Genomic DNA, 24428 nt, shown 5'->3' on the forward strand with positions numbered 1-24428 from the left:
TGCCTGTTTGTGGTGCATGTGGTGTGCTGATCGCAGTTTGCCACATTTTAACCGACTGTATTTCATATAATGACGAGAGGATTCAAGCTGGTTTGCAGACAGACATGCCTTCAATTGTAGGTGATACTGAACTGAATGTGGCAAGTGTTTTATGATTTTATGATTTGTCTTCGACCTAAGCTCTTAGGTCGACGGTTTTGTATGTTAGAGAATGACTGGCTCGTCCAGTTACTATTTTTATGATCTACCAATCTTCTTTCTGGACTTGCCATTTAGTGTCTGTCCAAGTCAGATATCATTGTTTGTAATTGTCTACCTTAACTTGCTTGCTCCATTGTACCATTCAGAGGAGTTATGTGTGTCTGTGCAAAAAAGAGTACAAGGGAATGTATGTGGTCTTATTTGTATTTCAGGCTATCCCCATTTTGTGTGCTATAGACCCATTCGCCTCGCACGGTTAATGTACGGGTGCTAATGACTGCAATGTTGAGTGCCCTCCAGATGCAGCAAAAACAACTACTTAATAAATGTGTTTAGGAGTAATGAAAATGTTAGTGGAATAAGTCCGTACGGTACATTAGGATTGTGTGCATGTATAATACATTTTAAAATAAATGACAACAATCTGTGTATATGCTCAACAAAACATTTCAAAGTGTACAAATTCAACATCAGTAGGAGCCATGGATCATCTTGGATTCACTAGAATGACAATGTATGTAGTTTGAAATGTAGGTATTTGACGCTTTCATTGATGTGGGATGTTCTGATATTGACAACTACTTTCATAGCTAGGTTTTTACTGTAGGTATGTAGACATATATGTCATATCATTTGTAATCAGGTTTCTCTTGAAAGGCAGCTTCATCACAGACAAAGGAGAAAAGAGGTATTCTCAGTTGTAAATGCGTATTGTATAATGGTTATATATTTTGTCAGCTAGGTAACATTTATGTTTACAGAGAATCAAACTTACTGTTTGGTACTGACAGACTGCCTTTGCTTGAATGGTATTTGGCCTGGCCAGATGAAAGTTCATTTCTGGTTACAAACTTTTCAAAGTGCTTTAGCCTGACATCATAGTAGATTCAATATAATATTTCATTTATATAACACGCTATCAGATTGAAGTATAATCATTCTGTTCATAAATATGAAATGTCATAACAGTTTATGTGATATATCATGAAACATTTAGCTAGCATTGTAGAGTCTAGATGAGATGGAAGTAGATCTGCTCCAAGGTAACATGGTAATCTGGTTCATCCATCATATCACTGTGAAATAGTAACTCATAAATGTGTGTTCTGATAACAGTTATAAATATTGTGCAGCATATCAAAGTATAAGTCACATTGTACAATGTTACTGCTTTGTATATAAGGCACATAACGTTGATTAAGAAACAGTATGTGAGAGCAATTACAAGTAACATATATAGTTCTTCTTATATCGTGTGTTAGTTTCATAGACAAGTAAGTGTACGCTCTGAGGCAGTGCTAATATCTTTCCATATTTCATTATGATTGTAATTGGGTTACCATGTGATTCCTTTTTCATTTCAAATATAGTGCACATGCCAGAGTTTTACGTTACAAACATTTCAGTGAGTTAGGCAACTGACATAATGCAAAGCATAAGTTTCATTTAAATATGTTGTGATGATATAACTCAACATATATCATTCAATATCCCATTCACGGTCTTTACAAAATGAAGCAAACTCAGCATGATACAGTGCATCATTGAATTTTGAAGATAGTAGGAGATGTGTATTTTATACAGCAAAATAAAGAATATGTGATTCAAGGAAACCGAAATTTTGAAGTAAAAATCACATGGCTTGGGACATTGTGTATGCCACACATTTTATGCATAAAGAAGATGTATACCTCGTGGGTCTACATTAACATTTACAAAAACATACAAAAATCCATATACTCAATTGCATTATGTTAATATTTTTTTGCAATGACAGGACTTGTTTACCAGTTTTAGTTGCATGTTAGTATGGCTTCAGGTGTACAATATTTCTAAACACAGACAACTTTCTTGACTAAGGTTAAATTAGTCTATCAGCATTTGGATGAGGAAACTATTATTTCAAATGGTCCAATATAAATGACAAAAACTGTTAACTTCTTCACTAATTTCCCTTGGTTTTCCATTTGTTTTCACGAGAAACAGATCTCGTACCATAAATTGTGTTACTTTTACCTTCCTATCATCTCTTTGCTTCTTAATATTACATTGTTCCTGTATATTCCTCTTGACTGTCTCCTCCCTTTCCTGTGAAGTTAAGACTTTTACATGCGGGTACTTCTATAATTTCATTTGTTAAATTAGTTGGTTTCTTGTCATACTTTATTTCATATGGTGAAAATCTGTTGGTTGATGCTGTAAACTATTTAATACATACATCAAAAAAAGTTTTGCATCACCTGGGTTCCGAGAGTTATGGAACCTGTACAGAAAATTGGAATAGAGATCAACATAAACATAATTTCCACCCTTTTAATTGCTCATGAAAACCACACACTACATGTAGTACCACCATACAGCGAAACCTTCAGAGGTGGTGGTCCAGACTGCTGTACACACCAGTACCTCTTATACCCAGTAGCACATCCTCTTACATTGATGTAGGCCTGTATTCATCGTGGTATACTATCCACAAGTTCATCAAGGCACTGTTGGTCCAGATTGTCCCACTCCTCAACGGCAATTAGGCATAGATCCCTCAGAGTGGTTGATGGATCGCGTCGCCCATAAACAGCCCTTTTCAATCTATCCACGCATGTTTCATAGGGTTCATGTCTGGAGAACATGCTGACCACTCCAGTCGAGGGATGTCATTATCTTGAAGAAAGTCATTCACAATATGCGCACAATTGGGGTGCGAATTGTCATCCATGAAGACAAATGCATCGACAATATGGTTGCACAATCAGTCAGAATATGGCATTCATGTATCGTACAGCCCTTACGGCACATTCCATGACAACCAAATGTATGTCGGCCCCACATAATATCACCCCAAAATAGCAGGGAACCTCCACCTTGGTGCACTTGCTGGACAGTGTGCCTAAGGCATTCAGCCTGACCAGTTTGCCTCCAAACATGTCTCCAGCGATTGTCTGGTTGAAGGCATATGTGGCGCTCATCGGTGAAGAGAACGTGATGCCAATCCTGAAAGGTTGATTCGGCATGTTGTTGGGCCCATTTGTACCACGCTGCATAGTGTCATGGTTTGCTAAGGTGGACATCGCCATGGACACGGGAGTGAAGTTGTGCATCATTTAGCCTATTGCACACAGTTTGAGTAGTAACATGACATCCTGTGGCTGCACGGAAAGCATTATTCAATATGGTGGCATTGCTGTCAGGTTTCCTTTGAGCCATAATCCATAGTCAGCGGTCACCCACTGCAGTAGTAGACCTTGGGCATCCTGAGCGAGGCATGTCATCGACAGTCCCTGTCTCTCTATATCTCGTCCATGTCCGAACAACATCGCTTTGGTTCACTCTGACACACCTGGACACCTCCCTTCCTGAGAGCCCTTTCTGGGACAAACTAACAATGTGAATGTGACTGAACCATAGCATTGACGGTCCAGTCATGGTTGGACTACTGACAACATGAGCTGTGTACCTCCTTCCTGGAACTGATCAGCTGTCGGACCCCCTCCATCTAATAGGCACTGTTCATGCATGAATGTTTACATCTTTGGGTGGGTTTAGTGACATCTCTGAACAGTCAAAGGGACTGCATCTGTGATACAGTATCTACAGTCACTGTCTATCTTCAGGAGGTCTGGGAACCAGGGTTATGCAAAACTTTTTTTGATGTGTACATATTCTCAAAACTACTTACATGTTCAATCAGACGTGTGCTCTCTACTGTATTATGGCTTACACACCGATATTAATACGTGATTTACATTTTCTTCCCCTTTAAAACCTTTCCATGATTTAGAAGTAAACTGAGCCCCATTATCAGCTGGAATATCTTTTGGGATCTGTACTTTTCCAGAACAATCTTTTTTAATTTTTTATGTTATGCATTTACTGGTTGCATTCTTTATAGGGTATAACTTAATGAATTTTGAATAAATCCACCATAACAAAGATGTGATTGTACCCCCTTTTGCTTTTGGTAACTGCTCAAACAAACCTATTCCTAACAGTAACATTTGCTTCTTAGGAATGATGTTCTGCATGTGTCCTCTACTAGTTTTGTTGCTGATGTTTACATGCCTGTCACAAGTGGCTAAACTGCTTATGACTCTTCCAGCTAAGTTATAAAAATATAAATATTCTTGGACTTTTTGGATACATTTCGAAGCCCCACAGTGTCCGTAACTTTCATATACATATTTAATAAGACTATCTATATACTGTTCTGGCCAACCCAAGTTCCACCTATCACTCTCTAGACTATTTCTCCCACATAACATTCCCTTATAAACTATGTAGTATTGTTCCACTTTTTCATTAACTTTCTTTCCCATGAGACACTTAACAAGTTCCCAGTTGTCACCATGGTTTTGGTTTCTCCTTATCTCATTACAGATCTTCCTAATTTCCCTTTCAGACATAGGCCTAATGCCTTTCATGCGTAATTATAAAATCCCTTCCTTCTCAATTTCTACTCTTTACACTTTCAGCCCCCCCCTCCCCCCCCCCCCCCCAGTGCCCATCTTGTAAGTCTACTGTGACAACTTGCATTCCTGCAGATAACTTAGTATAGTTTTGTATTTCAATAAATAGCTTTTAAACTTCGTCAAAGTGCAATGTACCACTAGCAGCTCTTTCTCTGTTACAGTGTAATTCTTCTATTGTTTCTATAATGTTCAGCTCACAAACGCTATAGAACGGTGTTCTATCTTCCCTTTCACTAATTTGTCTTTAAATAAGTATACTCTCACTCCACTGTCACTGTTTTTGGTCATTACGTGATATGGTAATGTCAAATCTGGTCTGTGTAGAATTTTGCTGTCACATAACTGTTTATTTAGCTCACATAACTGTTTCTTTAGCTGCCATAACTGTTACTTTATCTCATCAAGTGATTTCTGGCATTCCTTACACTGTTTCCATTTTACATTTCTCCTTTAAAGGTTATTCAAACAACCCGCATTAAAACTCTGATTTCTTATAAATTTTCTGTAGAGTCCAGCTAACACAAAAAATCAGTGTACTTCCTAGAATTGCATTGAAATAATACACTCCTGGAAATTGAAATAAGAACACCGTGAATTCATTGTCCCAGGAAGGGGAAACTTTATTGACACATTCCTGGCGTCAGATACATCACTTGATCACACTGACAGAACCACAGGCACATAGACACAGGCAACAGAGCATGCACAATGTCGGCACTAGTACAGTGTATAACCACCTTTCGCAGCAATGCAGGCTGCTATTCTCCCATGGAGACGATCGTAGAGATGCTGGATGTAGTCCTGTGGAACGGCTTGCCATGCCATTTCCACCTGGCGCCTCAGTTGGACCAGCGTTCGTGCTGGACGTGCAGACCGCGTGAGACGACGCTTCATCCAGTCCCAAACATGCTCAATGGGGGACAGATCCGGAGATCTTGCTGGCCAGGGTAGTTGAATTACACCTTCTAGAGCACGTTGGGTGGCACAGGATACATGCGGACGTGCATTGTCCTGTTGGAACAGCAAGTTCCCTTGCCGGTCTAGGAATGGTAGAACGATGGGTTCGATGATGGTTTGGATGTACTGTGCACTATTCAGTGTCCCCTCGACGATCACCAGTGGTGTACGGCCAGTGTAGGAGATCGTTCCCCACACCATGATGCCGGGTGTTGGCCCTGTGTGCCTCGGTCGTATGCAGTCCTGATTGTGGCGCTCACCTGCACGGTGCCAAACACGCATACGACCATCATTGGCACCAAGGCAGAAGCGACTCTCATCGCTGAAGACGACACGTCTCCATTCGTCCCTCCATTCACGCCTGTCGCGACACCACTGGAGGCGGTCTGCATGATGTTGGGGCGTGAGCGGAAGACGGCCTAACGGTGTGTGGGACCGTAGCCCAGCTTCATGGAGACGGTTGCGAATGGTCCTCGCCGATACCCCAGGAGCAACAGCGTCCCTAATTTGCTGGGAAGTGGCGGTGCGGTCCCCTACGGCACTGCGTAGGATCCTACGGTCTTGGCGTGCATCCGTGCGTCGCTGCGGTCCGGTCCCAGGTCGACGGGCACGTGCACCTTCCGCCGACCACTGGCGACAACATCGATGTACTGTGGAGACCTCACGCCCCACGTGTTGAGCAATTCGACGGTACGTCCACCCGGCCTCCCGCATGCCCACTATACGCCCTCGCTCAAAGTCCGTCAACTGCACATACGGTTCACGTCCACGCTGTCGCGGCATGCTACCAGTGTTAAAGACTGCGATGGAGCTCCGTATGCCACGGCAAACTGGCTGACACTGACGGCGGCTGTGCACAAATGCTGCGCAGCTAGCGCCATTTGACGGCCAACACCGCGGTTCCTGGTGTGTCCGCTGTGCCGTGCGTGTGATCATTGCTTGTACAGCCCTCTCGCAGTGTCCGGAGCAAGTATGGTGGGTCTGACACACCGGTGTCAATGTGTTCTTTTTTCCATTTCCAGGAGTGTATTTGGTGAAAATTTGAGGCAAGATCTAGATTAGTTGTATACAATACATCTTTAAATTTGTGCAATAGTTCGTCTATATTTTCAGGATGATCAGGTGCTCTTCCCAATATTTTATTTTAGTGTCTGGACTCTTAAGACAAGTCTTCCCCTTCATCTTGTTTCCATTGTACAATGAGTGGGTTATCGTATTCACTTCAGCTTCTCTCTATAAGGCCCCAACTTACCAACCATCTTTTGTAATTCACTTTATTCAACTTCCCTTCCACACATTGGTATTCCATGAGACAGATCCACTATGGTGAGGTCAAAAACATTTACAAAGCATGCAGCCCCCCACCTTTGCTATCTCCTTGGCTTCAGCTGTTAAACAGACAGTTCAGAAAACCAAAGATGCTACATATACAGAGGCTGCTAGTGTTAGCACTAGTACGTGCATTTGTCAGTGTACATGTGCTGCTACAGTAACTTCAAAACTTACAGTTCCTTCCAAAACATCAGACAAGGCCATGGTAGCTAGACATTTTGGAGCTCCCTGCTCCTCCAAAGGTTCACTCCAGTCCACCATCCAGCAGTCCAGCAATCATTGCTGCTGTTGTGGCTCTGAAGCCTACCCAGGGCAAAAAATCAAAGGTCAAGTATCCACCACCAACAGAATTACAAAGTAAACAGTCTTACGATGTTGACATCATCCTCTCTCACATCTCTCATGATTCTTCTGTAGAGCTAATGGACCTTGATGTCAGACTGCGGCAGTCATCTCGCCCCAAGATTGAGCCTCCACCCATTATGGGCTCCCTCCTTGGCAGAAAGACAGATGAAAGAGCATCTTCCAAGATAGATGGCTTCCTTATTACAGTGGAACATTAATGGATTCAGGACACATGTGGAGGAACTGAAATTGTAACCATATGAACATCCCTTGTGCCTGTACTTCCAAAAAATACATGTTAAACCCACTGATGCCCCTGTGCTATGGGACCTATACCCTTCACTGAAAGGATGATATGACGGGGGACAGAACCAATGGAGGGATTGCTGTGTTTGTGAATAACATGCACCACTCCTCTGTCCACCTGCTTAGCTGGGTGGTAGTGTGCTTGCCTCTCATGCAAGCGAGCACGGGTTCGACTTCCGGCTGAGTTGGGGATTTTCTCCGCTCATGGACTGGGTGTTGTGTTGTCCTTATCATCATTCATCATCATCATTTTATCCTCATCACCGGCATGCAAGTCACCCAATGTGTCGTTGACTGGAATAAGACTTGCACTCAGCAGCCGAACTTCCCCATATGGGGCCTCCCGGCCCACAATGCCATACGATTTTGCTTTACCACTCCTCTGCTCTCTCCTTGATTACTGACCTATAAGCATTAGCCATTGCAGTTCATGTGTCTCAGAAGATCAGTGTCTGCTCACTGTACTTACATCTACATGATGCAATTGACTTTGAGGCTCCCATGGACCTTATTGAACAACTTCCCCACCAATTGCTCCAAATGGGTGATTTCAGTGCCGATAATGTGTTATGAGTCTCGAGCTATACTTGCTCTAGGGGTCGTCTTGAAGAACCTCCGGATGTCACAGAAGTTGTGAAACCTCATTACAGCCAGCCCCACTCATTTCTCAGTTGCTATTGGATTGTCCTCAGCCATCAACCTCTCTCTCTGCTCTCCCGCCCTTGCAGACTCAGCTCAGTGGGAAGTAACTAATGACTTTCATTCCAGTAACCACTTCCCACTGTGGATCCACCTACTGGATGGAGGATGCTTGAACAGAAGCCACCGAACTGGATGGCCAGCAGGGCTCATTGGATGCTGTTCAGCCAGATAGCTTTGTCTGAACACTGTGACATTGTCCACGAATTCGTGGACCACATCATGTGACTGGTCCATCATGCAACTAACTTACCCAACTTAAAGTCTTCAGGTCATCTTAGGTGGTGACCTGTGCCTTGGCTCAGGTAATGCACTGGTGAGTGTCATTCAGCAATCTGGGGCAGGTGTGCAGCTCTTTGATGGTTTAAATGCTGCCCAACAGCAGACAGCTTCACAGCCTTTCAAGACATGAGAGCCAAGGCTCGATGCATGATTAAGAAAAGCAGGAAATGGTCTTGGCAAGCGTTCCTGGACTTCATCAACCATTCCACTTGTTGAAACTTCCTGGCAGATTAAAACTGTGTGCCGGACTGAGACTCGAACTCGGGACCTTTGCCTTTCGCGGCCAAATGCTCTACCAACTGAGCTACTCAAGTACAACTCACACCCCGTACTCACAGCTATACTTCTGCCAGTATCTCGTCTCCTACCTTCCAAACTTTACAGAAGCTCTCCTGTGAACCTTGCAGAATTAGCACTCCTGAAAAAAGGATATTGCGGAGACATGGCTTAGCCACAGCCTCGGGGATGTTTCCAGAATGAGATTTTCACTCTGTAGGGGAATGTGCGCTGATATGAAACTTCCTGTTAAATTAAAACTGTGTGCCAAACCGAGACTCGAATTCGGGACCTTTACCTTTTGCGGGCAAATGCTCTACCAACTGAGCTACCCAAGCACGACTCTCACCCCGTCCTCACAGCTTTACTTCTGCCAGTATCTTGTCTCCTACCTCATTCTGGAAACATCCCCCAGGCTGTGGCTGAGCCATGTCCCCGCAATATCCTTTCTTTCAGGAGTGCTAGTTCTGCAAGGTTCGCAGGAGAGCTTCTGTAAAGTTTGCAAGGTAGGAAACGGGATACTGGCAGAAGTAAAGCTGTGAGGGCGGGGTGTGAGTCGTGCTTGGGTAGCTCAGTTCGTAGAGCACTTGCCTGTGAAAGGCAAAGGTCCTGAGTTCGAGTCTTGGTCCAGAGCACAGTTTTAATCTGCCAGGAAGTTTCATATCAGCGCACACTCCGCTGCAGAGTGAAAATCTCATTCCACTTGTTGTTCTGAAGTATGGGAAGCCATCCAGAGGACTTCTGGAAAACAGTCATTTACCAATAGCAGCAGTGCTGAAAATGAATGTCTCCAAACAATGCCCAGAGACATTGCTCAGATGATGGCAGAGCATTTTGCAGTGACTACTGCTGATACCAGTCAGGATCCAGCATTTTGCCACTACTGTGTGACTGTAGAGAGGGGCAAGAGGGACTTTAGAGCCAACAGTTCTGAGTCTTACAGCTGCCCTTTCTCAACGTGGGAGCCGGATGTGGCACTGCCTGAGACTTGTGACACTGCACACGGTCACAACCAAATCCAGTATTGTATGCTTAGACATTTGTCAGTAGCATCAAAAGGAAATCTTTCTCGGATATTTTATCTCATATGGCAGACAGGCAACTTTCCAAATCCCTGGAGAGAGGCAATTGTGATCATTCTCCTCATACCAGGAAAGGAACACACATGCTCCAGTAGTTACCAGAGTATCGCATTAACAAGCTGTTTAGGAAAGACCCTGGAGTGAATAGTTAACTGTTGTCTGGTCTGGTTTTTAGAGACAAGGCAATTCCTTAGCCCCTCTCTGCATGAATTTCAGAGATTTTGGCCCACTGTCGACAACCTGACCCTACTAGAGTTGACTATTCAGTGGGCTTTTCTACATGAACATCACTGCTTGGGTATACTCTTTGATATCAGCAAGGCATATGACACTACTTGTAGACACAGTATTCTTGAGCAACTCCATCACTGGGACTTTTGTGGCCACCTCCCCATCTTCATACAATCCATCCTGTCTAAGTGCTTTCTTAGGTCCCAAGTTGGTGATAACCTGTTGTATTATTTTGAGCAGGAGAATGGTGCTTCTTAGGGCAGTATTTTAAGTGTTTTCCTCATTGCCATAGCCATAAATAGTATATCATCTGTCGTACAGGATCCTGTACAATGCTCCTTATTTGTGGATGATTTTGCTGTTTTCTGTTCTTTCTCTCCTCCATTGTTGCAGCTGTGACCTGTCAGTTGCATTTTTTACTCCAGACTATCATGGTAACCACACTTGAGAGACCTGAAAGCCAGAAGCCAGAAGGCACTGGATATCATAAAGTGTCTTAGCCACAGGTCTTAGGGAGCAGACAGGGTGCGTCAGCTCCAGTTTTATAGGATTTTTGTGCATTCATTGCTAGATTATGGATGCACAGTACATGGGTCAATGAGGCCTCTTACTTGAAGATTATGGATGCTATTCACCTGCATACCATACTGTTGCTCACCCATCTCTGGAATGCCTCTTCTCAGTGACACTTCAAACAGCAAGCTGTCAACACGTGCGAAAAAAGGCCAGAGCCAGCTGTGCAGTTTAATGTGAGTTAATGATGTCACATTAGCACCAAATTCACCACAATGATGTCCAAAACCACCTTTGATGTGTCGCTGATGCTTGTCAGAAAAACATGGATGCTTGTGTATCACAGGTCATTGAAAGTGGTTGTAAAAAAACATATTTGTAACACAGACAGAGAAAGAAAGAAAATATAAAGAAGAAAAGAAACAGTGGATATGAATATGTGAGTGATAAAACCAGAAGAAAAGTACTAGCTAAACAAAAAGAACCTGCATGTGATTGCAAAAATGAAGACATTGTTCTAACCTCAATTGGTGTAGCCACTAAATGTTAGATGAAGATTCTAAAAACACATTATTTTGTGGGTTTTACAGGCTGCAAGAGTGCTACATTGAAAGAGCACACCTAAATAAGCTTATTGAGTTTAAGGGCTGCAGTCAGGGCTATGCTTAAGAAATGTAATTCTGTGGGAGTGAGTAGAAGAGAAAGCTTAGAGTAGGTTTTGTTACATACTTGCAGTTTTGCAGAAATGAGCGCCAACTACTACAGGAGACAGAAAAGTGTGTTTTATTGGATAAAATGTAGATTTTGAGGTGAATAATGTAGTTAATACAACACATCTTGGCATGTGGCATATAGAGAGATGTGGAGAACATGGCTTTGTTAAGCATACAATAAGTGAAGCCTCATCAGATATGGTTAGATGCCATATAGAAACCATTCTGAAATACAGAAGTAATTATTCATGGAAAGACAATACAAATGAGATGTACATTATGAGTGCCAAAACTGGCCCAAATGCGCCATCTGTGTGAGAAAGAATGCCAAGATTCAGGTGTTTTACCCATAAAATATAGCAAGTATGCAAAATTTTTTAAATACTTCTTTTAATATAAGATTTAAGTTACCATATACAGACACACGTAAAACTTGTGATGAGTGTGCTGCTTCTATGGTAGATAATATTACTTTGACTGTTAGGCTACACCAATTTAAAGCTGAAATAGCATACTCTCTGTTGAGGGAATACACAAAGGCTTGCTCTGGTGGTGATGGTAACTACTTTGTAATCACATATGATTTACAACAAGCACTGCCACCACTAAAAATTTAACAGAGACATTTTCCTGCATAAGGCAGTTGTGCTTAGACAACCTCGGCTTTCACATATGCAGCTCCAGTTCAGGTATTATGTCTATGTGGCTAGAAGATACTACCTCAAGGGGTTCATCAGAAATTGCATCCTGCATCATTATCACTCAGATGTTCATTTTAAGAGAAAGCTATTGGTTTTTTTTTCAGACTCTTGTAATGGACAAAACAGAAACAATAACGTGAATAATGTGTATTATTCTCTCATTGCTGAAGGATTCCATGAAGCCATTTAACATTAGTTCCTTGTTCCTGAACATACTTATTTATCCAGTGATATAGATTTTGGCACATCAGGAAAGGAATTCAGAAAGACAGATCATGTTTACACACCAGATCAGTGGTATGAAGTTGTGTAAAATGCCAGAGTCAAAGACACATTTAAGGTCATTTGAACTGAAACATAGGATTTCACGGAGTTTCAACAGTTAAAAGTAGAACAGTAAGAAGCAGAATTGCAATAACTGGTGCCAACTTTAATATCAGGAAAATAATAGCTGTGAAATTTGGTAGATAACCAAGCATGCTCTTTTTCAAATACATCTATTCTGAAGCAGAACAGTGGTACGGATTGGAACTCTTCAAGAATATGGCAGGTCATCACTCAAAAACCAGAAGATAACCCATGCTTGATCATCCTTACCGACTAAACTTCCTGAAGAAATACCATTACTCTATCCATTCTGACAACCCATATCATCTATGGAGATAAAAGACCTCTGAGGTTTTGTAGTATTTACCAAAAAATAAACTCCACAGAAACCTTAGACAGCGAAGATACGGCAAAGGAGATATAAATTTGTTTCACGTACTTGATATGTAAGCCTCTTCACATGATTTATATTCAGGTAACTGTACTTAAGCCAGGATAAAATTCTTTGACAAGCCAGCATAAAATGTTTGGTTTTCTGTACAAAAACTGTACTGTACACAGATGTTCATAATAAATACTTTTTACATTGACACTTAAATTTTTCCTTCTGCATAATTTACCTAAGGATAAGTTAAGCAGTAAAAACTTAACCCTTTATATACGCATAATGCCCTAACACAATGGTTTAGAAAACTGATTTTATCTCCATTTTTGGTCACAGTGGCATAGCTGCCACTCTCAGTAGATCCCTCAGTTCTGACCACCAGCAATACAATGTCAGATTATACAGTGTAACATCAACACACCTGTAACACAAAGATAGGTTCATGACCTGTATACTGTTTTGCCAATTTAATTTAGGTCTATACCTGTTCCCTCTAATCACTTCAGTGTGGTGAGTGTAGACACAAGGTCAGTGTTAGCCACATGCACCCACTGGTGAGCCCAGGTTAACCTAGTTTCTCAGCAGTTCCTTCAGAACCCATGGTGCTCACATTAGAGTACAGATGTTGGCAAGAATACTCTTCTCGCATTTAATGAGTTACCACTGATGTGCCGTTGCGTGTTACCTCAATGGCACATCTCTGCTGTCAGTGTAGGGTGCTGTAGTTATGCAAAGACGAAGAAGCTCACATAGGATATACTAGTATGGAGAGCTGCAGCAAACCAAGCTTCAGACTGAAGGCCACAACAACAACAGTACTGGATAATCTCAAGACATGTATAAGGAGAATGCCATATGACCTGCTCAAGCCCTTTGTAGTGGCTCAGAAGCACTCTCAAATAGTAGTGACTCTCCCAAAATATACAATCCAATACCGCAAACAACTGCACAACTGCCCCAGAATACTGATAATTTGTTGTGTGGAATCCTTATGCAAATAAACTAGATGAAAAAATTGGGACCATTCTGAAAGTATCTATGTGGTTTGCAACGAAGCCACATGCTAGTCACAAAAATGTTACAGAAATACTTTGCTTATTTTGATGGGAGAATTTACACTGACTGGCTATTTTTCAAATGATAAGCACTTATAGAGGTTACAGAAAATATATTATCCTTGCTAACTATCACAAAGGGCCATAGTGATAAAAATAAGTAGATTTTCACGTACGTAGAAGAATGCAGGAAGTTGTTTTTTTCTTGGGTTGTATTTGAGATTTGAATAGGAACCTTGTGTCCTCTGCCAGTTTTTAGAGATTTAAATACTCTTCCTCTTTTTTGCAATTACATTTTGGAAATTGTGCTGTTTGTAAGAAAAAGTACGATGGAGGACAATGTCTTAACCCCAAACACTGCTGAGCATGAGCAACACACTAGGTTAAGGAAAAATGTCCATGTAAATCATTCCAACACAACTATGTGTCACAAGGATACTTATCATTCAGGTGTCACGTTCTACAATAAGGCACCAGAAATTATTAAGACCACCAATGATGTAAATGCATTCAAAATGCTGTTAAGCCTTTTTTTTAATTACAGAATTGCTTTTCAGTGTATCTGATTATATGGGTAAAAAACTAGAATAATTGTCTAATACCATAAAATATTGTCAAACACCTGTCATACATTGCATGTATAGAAGATTTACCAGACCAACAAAATAAAATAAATACTGTCTTTATGAGCCTTCCATGAAATGCACATTGGTGGCAGTAGTAAAGGCCCACAGTCAGCCATAAATGCTGGTTCTCTAAATTTTCTCAATAGTTTTTCACAAAAACAATGTCATTTTCCATGCAAGGATTCCCACCTGAGTTCACAAAGCACATCTGTAATACTCAGTTGTTGATCGAACCTACTGGTAACATATCTAGCAGCGTGCATCTGAATTGCTTCATTATATTCATTTAATCTGACCTTGTGAGGATCCCAAACACTAAAGCAGCACTCCAGTATGGGTCTCACAAGTCATGTTCTCCTTCATAGATGAGCTACACTTTCCCAAAATTCTTCCTATAAGCTGAAGTTAACCAGTCACCTTCCTTATTAATTGATGTGACTGTGTCAAGCAGCACACCATTAATGTTGCATTCAAACATTACAGGACTGTTTTTCCTACTTATCTGCATCAACTTACATTTTTCTACATTTGGAGCAAGCTGCCATTCTTCACGCCAAACAGAAATTCTGTCATCCTGTATCCTCAGGTTACCCCCCATTCAGTGGCTGTTGCATGTAGCGACTGTTATATTGACTTGTAAATAATAGATTTCAGCTATCAGTCGTCCTTTTGAAATTTTATTGGCAGATCTAGATTTCAGCTAGAAACTAGCCATTCTCAATGCACTATCATTTTTGATCAATGCATGTAATGCCTGTTGGTCGGGCTTCATCCACAGTTCATTGAATCCTGTATCCTTCTAGTCACTCTACGATGATACTTTCCCATATACTACAGGTCATCAGCAAACAGCTGCAGATTGCTGCTATTTCTGTCTGTCAAATCATTTATGTATACAGAGAACAAGAGCAGTCTTATTACACTTCCACAGCATAAACACATGTGAGAATGTCCTACAAATGGTTCAAATTGCCCTAGGCACTATGGGACTTAACATCTGAGGTCATCAGTTCCCTAGACTTAGAACTACTTAAACTTAACTAACCTAAGGACATCACACACATCCACACCCGAGGCAGGATTCGAACCTGCGGCCGTAGCAGCAGCGTGGTTCCAGACTGAAGTGCCTAGAACCGCTTGGTCCCAGTGACCAGCTAATGTCCTACAACTTGTTACACTCAGACAAGTGTTTCAATCTAAAAAATTAGTGGGATTCAATTATTCACTGTATATAAATAGAAAACTTTGTATACTGGGCACCAGTGAGTACTGTAAGAACTCACCAATCCCTGCTAACTTAGTGCTAAGAGGCTGCATATACACAGAATAGCAGTATGCCAAAAAAACATGTAACTTGAGGGAGAGAGGAGAAAAACGGAGATCTGAGTTGACAGAACAAGTGTATATGTATACTAGCTTTGCAGATGATAGATGATAAAGAGACTAAAAATGAATGATAATGTAACAAAAATTATTGACTGTGTTGAGGGATACAAAGATTTATTGGTGATGGAATACTGGAATTCCATAGTAGGAAGAGAAAGAGAAGAGGAAAAAATACAGTAATATGGACAGGGGAAAAGGAATAATAGGGGAAGAAGTTGGGTATAATTTTGTATAGAGCACAATTTAACAGTTGCTACACTTGGTTTAAGAATCAGGAAAGAAGGTTTCACAAATGGAAGATACCTAGAGACAGTAGAAAGTTCCAGAGAATTGTAAAGTGGCAAGACAAAGATTTAGAAATCAGTTTTTAAACAGTAAACTATTTCTTGGAGAAGATGTAGATTCTGCCCATAATTTATTAGTTATGAAATGCAGATTAAAGATTGCGTCTGTTGGTAGTACTGAAGGTAACCAGTGGCCAGCAGTTGTCTCATAATTTATTAGTTTTCTGGATTACATTTTCCTTCGATAAGATTAAAGATTAAAAAATTGCAAAGAGGTTACATTTTTGCATATATCAGTTTCCAAGTTTCTCAGATAATTTTTGTGAAATGAAATGAAATGCATATAAACAGACTAAAAATGACAAGGAATTCTTGAAAATGACAAGCTGTGTTTAACATGGACACTTTTCAGTTGCTCACTTGAGAGCTAGTGCAGGCTGCACAGAACATTTCAGCCAGGAAAAGGTTCCCGTTCACAGGCTGACCATACTGGCAAATAACAACAAATCCAACACTGGTTCAAGAAGTCATATGCAGGACTCACAAGCCACAGGAACTTGAATAAAGAAAAGCAAAGACTTTCCTGGCTGTAGGGCAACACAATTGAATGAAATCGCATTCCTCTCATACATACATTTGTATAGCCACAGTCATCAGACCTTTGTTGTTCACAATTGTAGTGCAATGTGAAATACTGTTAATGGTGAGTGTACAGTTTAATTTTACATTGTGTACATTATTATTTTTATAAGTTATGCTAAAGCAATGTACTAAGTATTAATGTATTCAAGTTATTACTATTGTATTAAAACATTTTATACAAGTTATTGTTATTATAATTAAACCATAGGAAACTGTGGTATATTAAAAGTGGGAGTGACAGCAAATTATATTTGGCTTGAGAGTGGATGGAGAAACTAAAAGAGTGTGATCTCTTGTTCCCCCCAATCCCCACATGCACATACGCACACACACACGCATGCATGCACGTGGAAATGAATGAATAGCTTTGAAAGACAAAATATAAACATAAAAATACAGCATATGAAGTAGGGAAAATGGATTACAGGTGACAAAGAAGGAATGGCAAGAGGAGAAATGGAAAGATGTTCAGGTATGCATGAAAATAGGAAAGTTGGATTCCACTTACAGGAAAATCAAAGAAACCTTTGGGGAAAAGATAAGATGCTGCATGAGCATAAATAATTTGAATGGAAAGCCATTACTAAGCAAAGAAGTAAAAACTAAAGGTAGAAAGAACATGTAAAGGGGTTATATAAAGAAAAGAAAATTTTATGATGATAATACAGAATGAGATGAGAGAGGAGTGCTCAATTTCAAGAAGAATTTACCAGAGCACTGAAAAAAGTTATGTTACAACAATGCTCCTAGAACAGAAGACATTTTCACAGAATTATTCAGATCCTCAGAAGAACCAACAATGACAACACTGTTTCACCTGGTTTGCAGAACATTTGAGACATACAAAACACCCTCAGCTTCAATACCAATACCAAAGACTGGTGGGAGCATTACCAAACTATCAGTTTCATATGTCATGTTTACAAAATACTACCATGAATTATCAATGGCAGAATGAGATGACTTCAGGAAAATGATATGGGAGAAGATCAGTTTCGATTCCAGAGAAATTTGGGAATACATGAAGCAATATTAATCATAGGACTTACCTTAGAAGAATGACTGAAGATAAAAATCAACATTTATAGCAACTGTAGATAGAAAGAAAGCTTTCAGCAATATTGTCTGGAACACAGCCTTTAAATTTCTGATGTTAAAGGGAATAAAATACAGTATGCAAAAAGTTATCTACAACTTAGACAGAAACCAGACTGCAGTTAGAAGAATCAGAGGGTACAAAAAGAAGACAGTAAGCAGAAAGGAAGTGAGACAGTGTTGTAAGATATCTCCCACATTATTCTATCTGTTCATCAAGCAAGTAGTAAAGAAAACTAAAGAGAAATATGGACAAGTAATTACAATTCAGGGAGAGTAAACAAAAACTTTAAGATAAGTTTATAACATTGTAACTATATCAGAGATGGTGAAAGACTTACAAGATCAGCTGAATTTAGTGGGTAATGTCTTGAAAATAAGTTATCAGATGAACATCAACCCTCTGCCATGCCCTTCAAGGGGTTTACGGAGTGTGAATTTAAAGCAAAAACAGAACAATGGCAATTGAGTGTGACTGAATTAAATCAGATAACAGAGGAAATTAGATTAGGAAATTGGACACTAAATGCAGTGGACAAGTTCTGCTACTTGAACAGCAAAGTAACTGATGATAGCAAAAGTACAAGTTGATACAAAATGCAGAGGGGCAATAGCAACAAAAGCTTTTCTGAAAAAGAGAAATATGTTAACATCAAATACAAATTTAAGTCTTAGGAAATTTTTTTGTGAAGTATTTGGTCTTGAGTGTAGTAGTCTGAAATGGAATCAAAGTCTGAGCAATAAAAAGTGCTGACAGAAAGAGAATAGAAGCTTTGGAAATTTGGTGCTACAGAAAAGTGCTAAAGATTATATGGGTGGATTGGATAGCTGATGATGAGTCACTGAATCAAATTGGGGACAAAGAAGAAATAGGACGATAGGATGTACCATGAGGCATCAAGAAATAGTTAATTTGGGAGGAGACAAGACCAAAATTTTCAGTTCAAGTGGATGTAGGCTGCAGCAATTAAGCTAGATGAAGAAACTTGCAGAGAACGATTACTGGCAGTTAGTAGGCTGTTACTTTCTCACTGTCATTGATTGTTGACAGCAAAATTCATAATGGAACAAATGTACTGTCAGGCTGTTCTCAGTACACCCACCTGCTCAAAGAGCTCTTAACAAGAGGTTCTTTAGTGGACACCACATAGCACCCTTATTACACACTTTGGTGCAACAAACAGTTTTTTCAAGTATATGATGCCATACAACATTAGTGCATGCAAATAGGAAAAGTAAATCAATTTTTGACATCTTCATCTCAAAATGTGACATTACCCTTAACACAAAGATTGTATATTAGAGTGAAGAACACCATCAAACTACTCTTCAGACCAAAAGCCACAATAATGGTTAATAGATAAAATAACAAATTCAAAATCTTAGCAGTTCATAATTCATGAGTAGACAAGTCAGAAAGCAAATTAAATTTTATGCTGGACACATCCAATAACGCAAGCTCATGCTCGGTAATTTGTGACTGACCATACTAGGAAGAATGAAATGTTATATATTGCACTGTGTTCTTTGTTTGGTGTTAGCAAATGTATGAAGTCATATGCTGTGTTTCACCCTACATTTCAATCATACAATTTTACTTTTCTTACTTGAAAACAAATAAATAATCCTGCAAATAATGTATTTGCAGACTGGTATAAAGAAAGGGTTTTGAATTTTCAATCATATGTATGTCACATGAACACTCTATACACATAATAGTTGTTGTAACATGTATCTTTCATTTCCTAGTGTTTTGTCAAGAAGTTACAGAAATGGTAGAAATGATTGTGAATCAGCTAGTTTGTCGAAGATTCATATATTTTAAGAGAGCAAAGTTATATGATGTGTGAAGAAGATAACACAGTGTAGGTATGCACAACCAAGGAACACAGAGGTGTTGTGTGAAGAGAACTGAATGACTCAGTAACATGAAATCAGATATGACCCTTTCTTATAACATAATAAATGGTCTGAAGTTGTTAGACAAAGTGAACTAACTATAATGACTGAAAGCAGGCTTTTTATAGTATTCCAAAGTGTAAATTTTAGTAGCTACTAAAAATTTATTCTGCTGAAGCTTAGGAAAACATTAGCAATTAGTTTCAACATTGAACACCACAATGTAATTAAGAAAATGTGTGCGAAGGATGAGTTGCTAGGCAGTTTTAAAAGTGTTACCAATAATAACACATGTTTTCATGGCCATATAACTACTGTGTTATCTCTAGAGGATAATGACATGGTGTTAAAGCTGTTAGTGTTCTGCTCATAGGTGTCTATGAGGGGTTGGGGTTGGGAAATATTTAGGTCCTATGGCATGACATGTCTCAAAACTGACCAACTAATTTAATCAGAAATGGCAATTTTAGAGCATTGCCTCCTTCCCTCTGCACCAGAAAAATATTCTATGACGCCCAGGGTTGTGTTGATGATGCTGCTACCAAAGCTTTTGTCATCCTGCCAAAAGGATAAATTGTAACTTTCTTTTTCTACATTGTAATGTGTTGTGCACTGAATATATGAACTGTTGCTGCTGAGTCATATTGTGTATTTAAGTGGATACCAAACAGCACATATTATTAATGACACTGTGTCAACAACATAAGAACCCTTAATAATTTCATGCCTAATATGATGTCTTCATTGTTTTGCACAACCATTATTCTACTGTAGGACTCAGTACCACTCTCACTCTGGCTGCAAAACTCTTGTCACAATACTTTCAAGCCTTTAGCAGTTATGCCACCATTGACCCTCTTGCATTTTTTCAAAGTATGCTAATATCATCTGTCTCAAGTTCTATGTAGAACTTTTGCAAGCCTTTTTATTCATTATACCAAGTAGTTACCAACAAAGGGAAGAAAAGAGGGAAAACAGAATAACACAGAAAGCTGCATTTCACTGACTTCCAGTTCTTTTTCTACTCTTCACTTTGCCATTTTGTTTAAGCTTAGAAAGATTGCACAGTAGTGTATATGGCTTCTATAAAGCCAGTTCTTTGCTAGTACCTAGTTCAACTTATCTTGCGTACTGTGTCTCATCTTAAATCCTCAATGCTCATTAGACAGAAAGCCACAAAAAATAACTTGAATAAAGAAAAGCAAAGACTTTCCTGGCTGTAGGGCAACACAATTGAATGAAATCGCATTCCTCTCATACTATGTGTGGGATGCATACTTAATCTTACACTTCTATCAATGAGATAAATGTTATGCCACAATCTAAGCATCCAAACGAGACTGACTGAAATTGCTGGAAAGCAATGTACCACAGAAGAGGGGAAGTGTATCATCTGCCAATGATGTATCTGAACATTTATTACTAGATGCTTTTAAAAAAATAATGTGACAGTGTAAGTCACACACTAACAGACTGTACAGCATGCAGCCTATAAACAATAATAAAAAACAATATCTGCACAGTTCTCCTTATATATCTAAAAATTATTTATCCCTGAGTTACTGAATTTTTTAGGTAAGTCAGTTCATGAAAACAAACTACAATATGTTAATCAACTGGGAAATGTATACATGAAAAAGTAACCTCATAATTGAGGAATGCATCATACTGTAAATTGTTATCGCTAGAGATTAACAGCTTCTCCAAATGAAAGTCATACTCTTTTGTGCTGTGGTAGCTATGAATATTTCTCAACTCTTGAGGATTAGAATTGTTAACAAAATACATATTGGCATTAGTGGAAAACCACAATACCACAAATGTTATATCAAGAATTAGAAAACTAGGTACCAGTAGGCTATATTACATGCTGTTAACTTAGTCATACCAAATTAAAGATGTGTATCAGCTGTTTCTGTTAACAGTAATGTTTCAAATTTATTTCTCAGTAGGTACTGTAACCTATCTCTGAAGGTTGTGAAAAACAAATTGTGCATATCAACCTAATACTTCACGAATAAAGTGCCAGAAACTACTTTTCTTCTCTTATTAAGCGAAACCACTTACATGGAAACACACGCACCTATAACATAAGGTAATTGAGATTTTGCTTTAAAGACTTTGCAGCACGGTAGTTTATTTCCTAATTACGGGTATTCTGCTGCTCCTTCACATCGCAGTATTGTTATTACAGTTTTTCTTCGCAAATAAATATGAGCACAGTATTGCAGTACTTCATAATTAGCCACTGTATTTTCAAGTTTCTGTTTTTTTGCGTACGTAATATACAACATCTGTATCACTTTCAGTACTGTGATCTCACATTGTTGTGCATATCCGTGTAATTATACATTGTTGCATCGCTTGATAACATCATATGATTAAACATACACTGCTCTACAAAATATGAGTACAAGGGTTCGTGTTTGTTCCTGTGCATAGGCATCATCGTTAAGTACCGTAAATACCTCGCATCACAATATTTAAATACTTAAAAATGAAATGCGAAATGAAATAACTGCCGGTATGCTTTCGCTGTTTCTGCTATTAGGTTATGTCGTTAAGGTGAATGACACACAAATCGTGAGGAAATACTAAATGTGCATATGATTACCCTGAAATAAAATAAACAGTACACAGAGTCCACTATGCGGCATAGATTATAATATCGTAATACGTTCTGCGCTTATATCGTTGCCATTTTATGTACCTGTGACGTCAGCTTTACCACGTGACTCCCTCCTAGCCATGGAACCAATCAGAATACAAAGTATACAGTACTCCAGTTACTTTTTTCGTTTATTTTCCCGATGCCAGATTTGTCTTCCAGTGTTTAAATAGTGCAAAGCAGAGCGCAAGAAACATAACAAATGAAGAAGCTGCCGTCCACTTATCATCTCGTAATTGTATGAGTGCGCTGCGTGTCCGTTATATTTTCGTCATTCAGTTGTTGTGCGCTGCGGGCTTCTGTTTCTCTTGCGAAAAATTTCGTGAAGCATGATTATTCAGTTTCTGCCGCGCTCGCTGAGAGGAAGAATGTTGAATAACAGCGTTGTAACTCTCAGAAAAACACATCTTAGGTCTGCAAATGTGTGATGGTATCAGTTGACAAGATGATGTTTACCGGGGGCGCCCATAACAAGAAGAGGAGCACGAGCACATCAGGACACCAACAAAGACGTTACGGAACACCGCCGGATAGATATTACGAACGGTCCCGTTTGAGTTACCAGGAGGTAAGAATACAAATTTCTGTCTCACTGCTGCACATTGCCGAAAACTATGGTTACACGTGGAGGCTCCTTATCTTTCGTATAGTGGTGTCTGTTCACTGTGATGTGTCATTATATCTGTATATAAAATATCATCCACATATATTCAAACACACGCCAAGAAATACTCAAAACCCACTAACAGCTCGCCGAAGAGGTATTCTTTCGGAGAGTGGTTAAGTATGTAGAAGCAACACTATTGTGTAGTTGCTCAGTAGAATAATGTATCAGCTTATTGTATACGTGCACTGTCAAGACATTTAAACGCAAATCACAGTTATCTGTGAGACCCTTAACATGTTTGAGCTGATTGACGTAAACACTGAAAACAAGTCACAAGCATTTTCGTTTGCGTTCCCGACAACCAGAGCTGGATACAGCTGCAGTCTGTGGTGAATGTTCAGTTGTTTTGTTCTTTCCAACATATGTCGGAACTGTTTTTACTGTGTCGGGAGCGGTTGCTCCTCCTCCGACGATGACATGGGAGAAAAAATAGCGCGCAGTATTGTGACAGCCGGCGAGAACACGCTGTTTCGCCATTTAATGGTTGCTTTATGACTAGCGGGAGGCAGTGCTGATTTTTTTCTTTTTCATACTGAAAAGGAGGGAAAAAATTATTTATCATTTAAAACTTGGGTGATTATACTAAGAACAGTTACCGCTACCGTTACAGCTTCCACTGAAACTACGGTACTTCTCTTTCAATACTTGGAATATAAGAATGATCTAAAAAGATTGTCACTTTTAGACAAGCATAACACTTGCAAAGATAATGCTAAGATGATTTATTATTTATTACTATATTCAAAATCAACTCTTTACATAAATGCAACAGACATACAGAGTTATCATCGCTCTTCTACAATCATGCAAGCGAGAAGTAATCCCCAGAAATTATGTCGCTTCGCAAAGGATGGAAAACCGTACGTCAGCACTAATGGTTTGGGCATATTGCTCACATTTTCTATACCACAACAAGGAATTGATGTCAAATGTTCTGCTCCCATGCACTTATCTTAATGAAATGTGTTGTTACATATTCTTTGCGTTTTATATCGGAATCATTTCTCGTTTTTCTCCGATGTTTTGTTGTTTTGATGTTGTCATCATTATTACTTTACTGTATTAATTCTGAGAAGTCTACCACAAAACGCTGCCCCTATTTGTGCGTTAATTTCAACTGTACGAAACTGAAATTTGAAATATAGGTAATTCTTATTCTTCTCCTTCTTGTTCTTCTTCCTTTTCTTCTTGCGTTACAACCTTTTCAGAACAATGGGTAGCTCCTTTGTAGATTGCACTTTTCCTCTTGTCATCCCAGAAACTCTTCATGCTTTCTCTTCTTCTTTCCTGCTT

The 24428-nt window shown here is 39.5% G+C and overlaps 1 long non-coding RNA gene across 1 annotated transcript; it reads right to left on the bottom strand.

Moving 5' to 3' along the window:
- Nucleotides 1–935: 935 nt before the first annotated feature.
- On the bottom strand, nucleotides 936–22506 carry LOC124554787. Its single transcript, XR_006968450.1, has 3 exons — nucleotides 22415–22506; nucleotides 7128–7256; nucleotides 936–1277 (listed from the first exon to the last, which is right to left on the bottom strand). It is a non-coding gene; the product is annotated as an uncharacterized LOC124554787 (long non-coding RNA).
- Nucleotides 22507–24428: the final 1922 nt, after the last annotated feature.

Source organism: Schistocerca americana, chromosome X, assembly GCF_021461395.2.
Source record: "Schistocerca americana isolate TAMUIC-IGC-003095 chromosome X, iqSchAmer2.1, whole genome shotgun sequence".
Taxonomy (NCBI): Eukaryota; Metazoa; Arthropoda; class Insecta; order Orthoptera; family Acrididae; genus Schistocerca; species Schistocerca americana.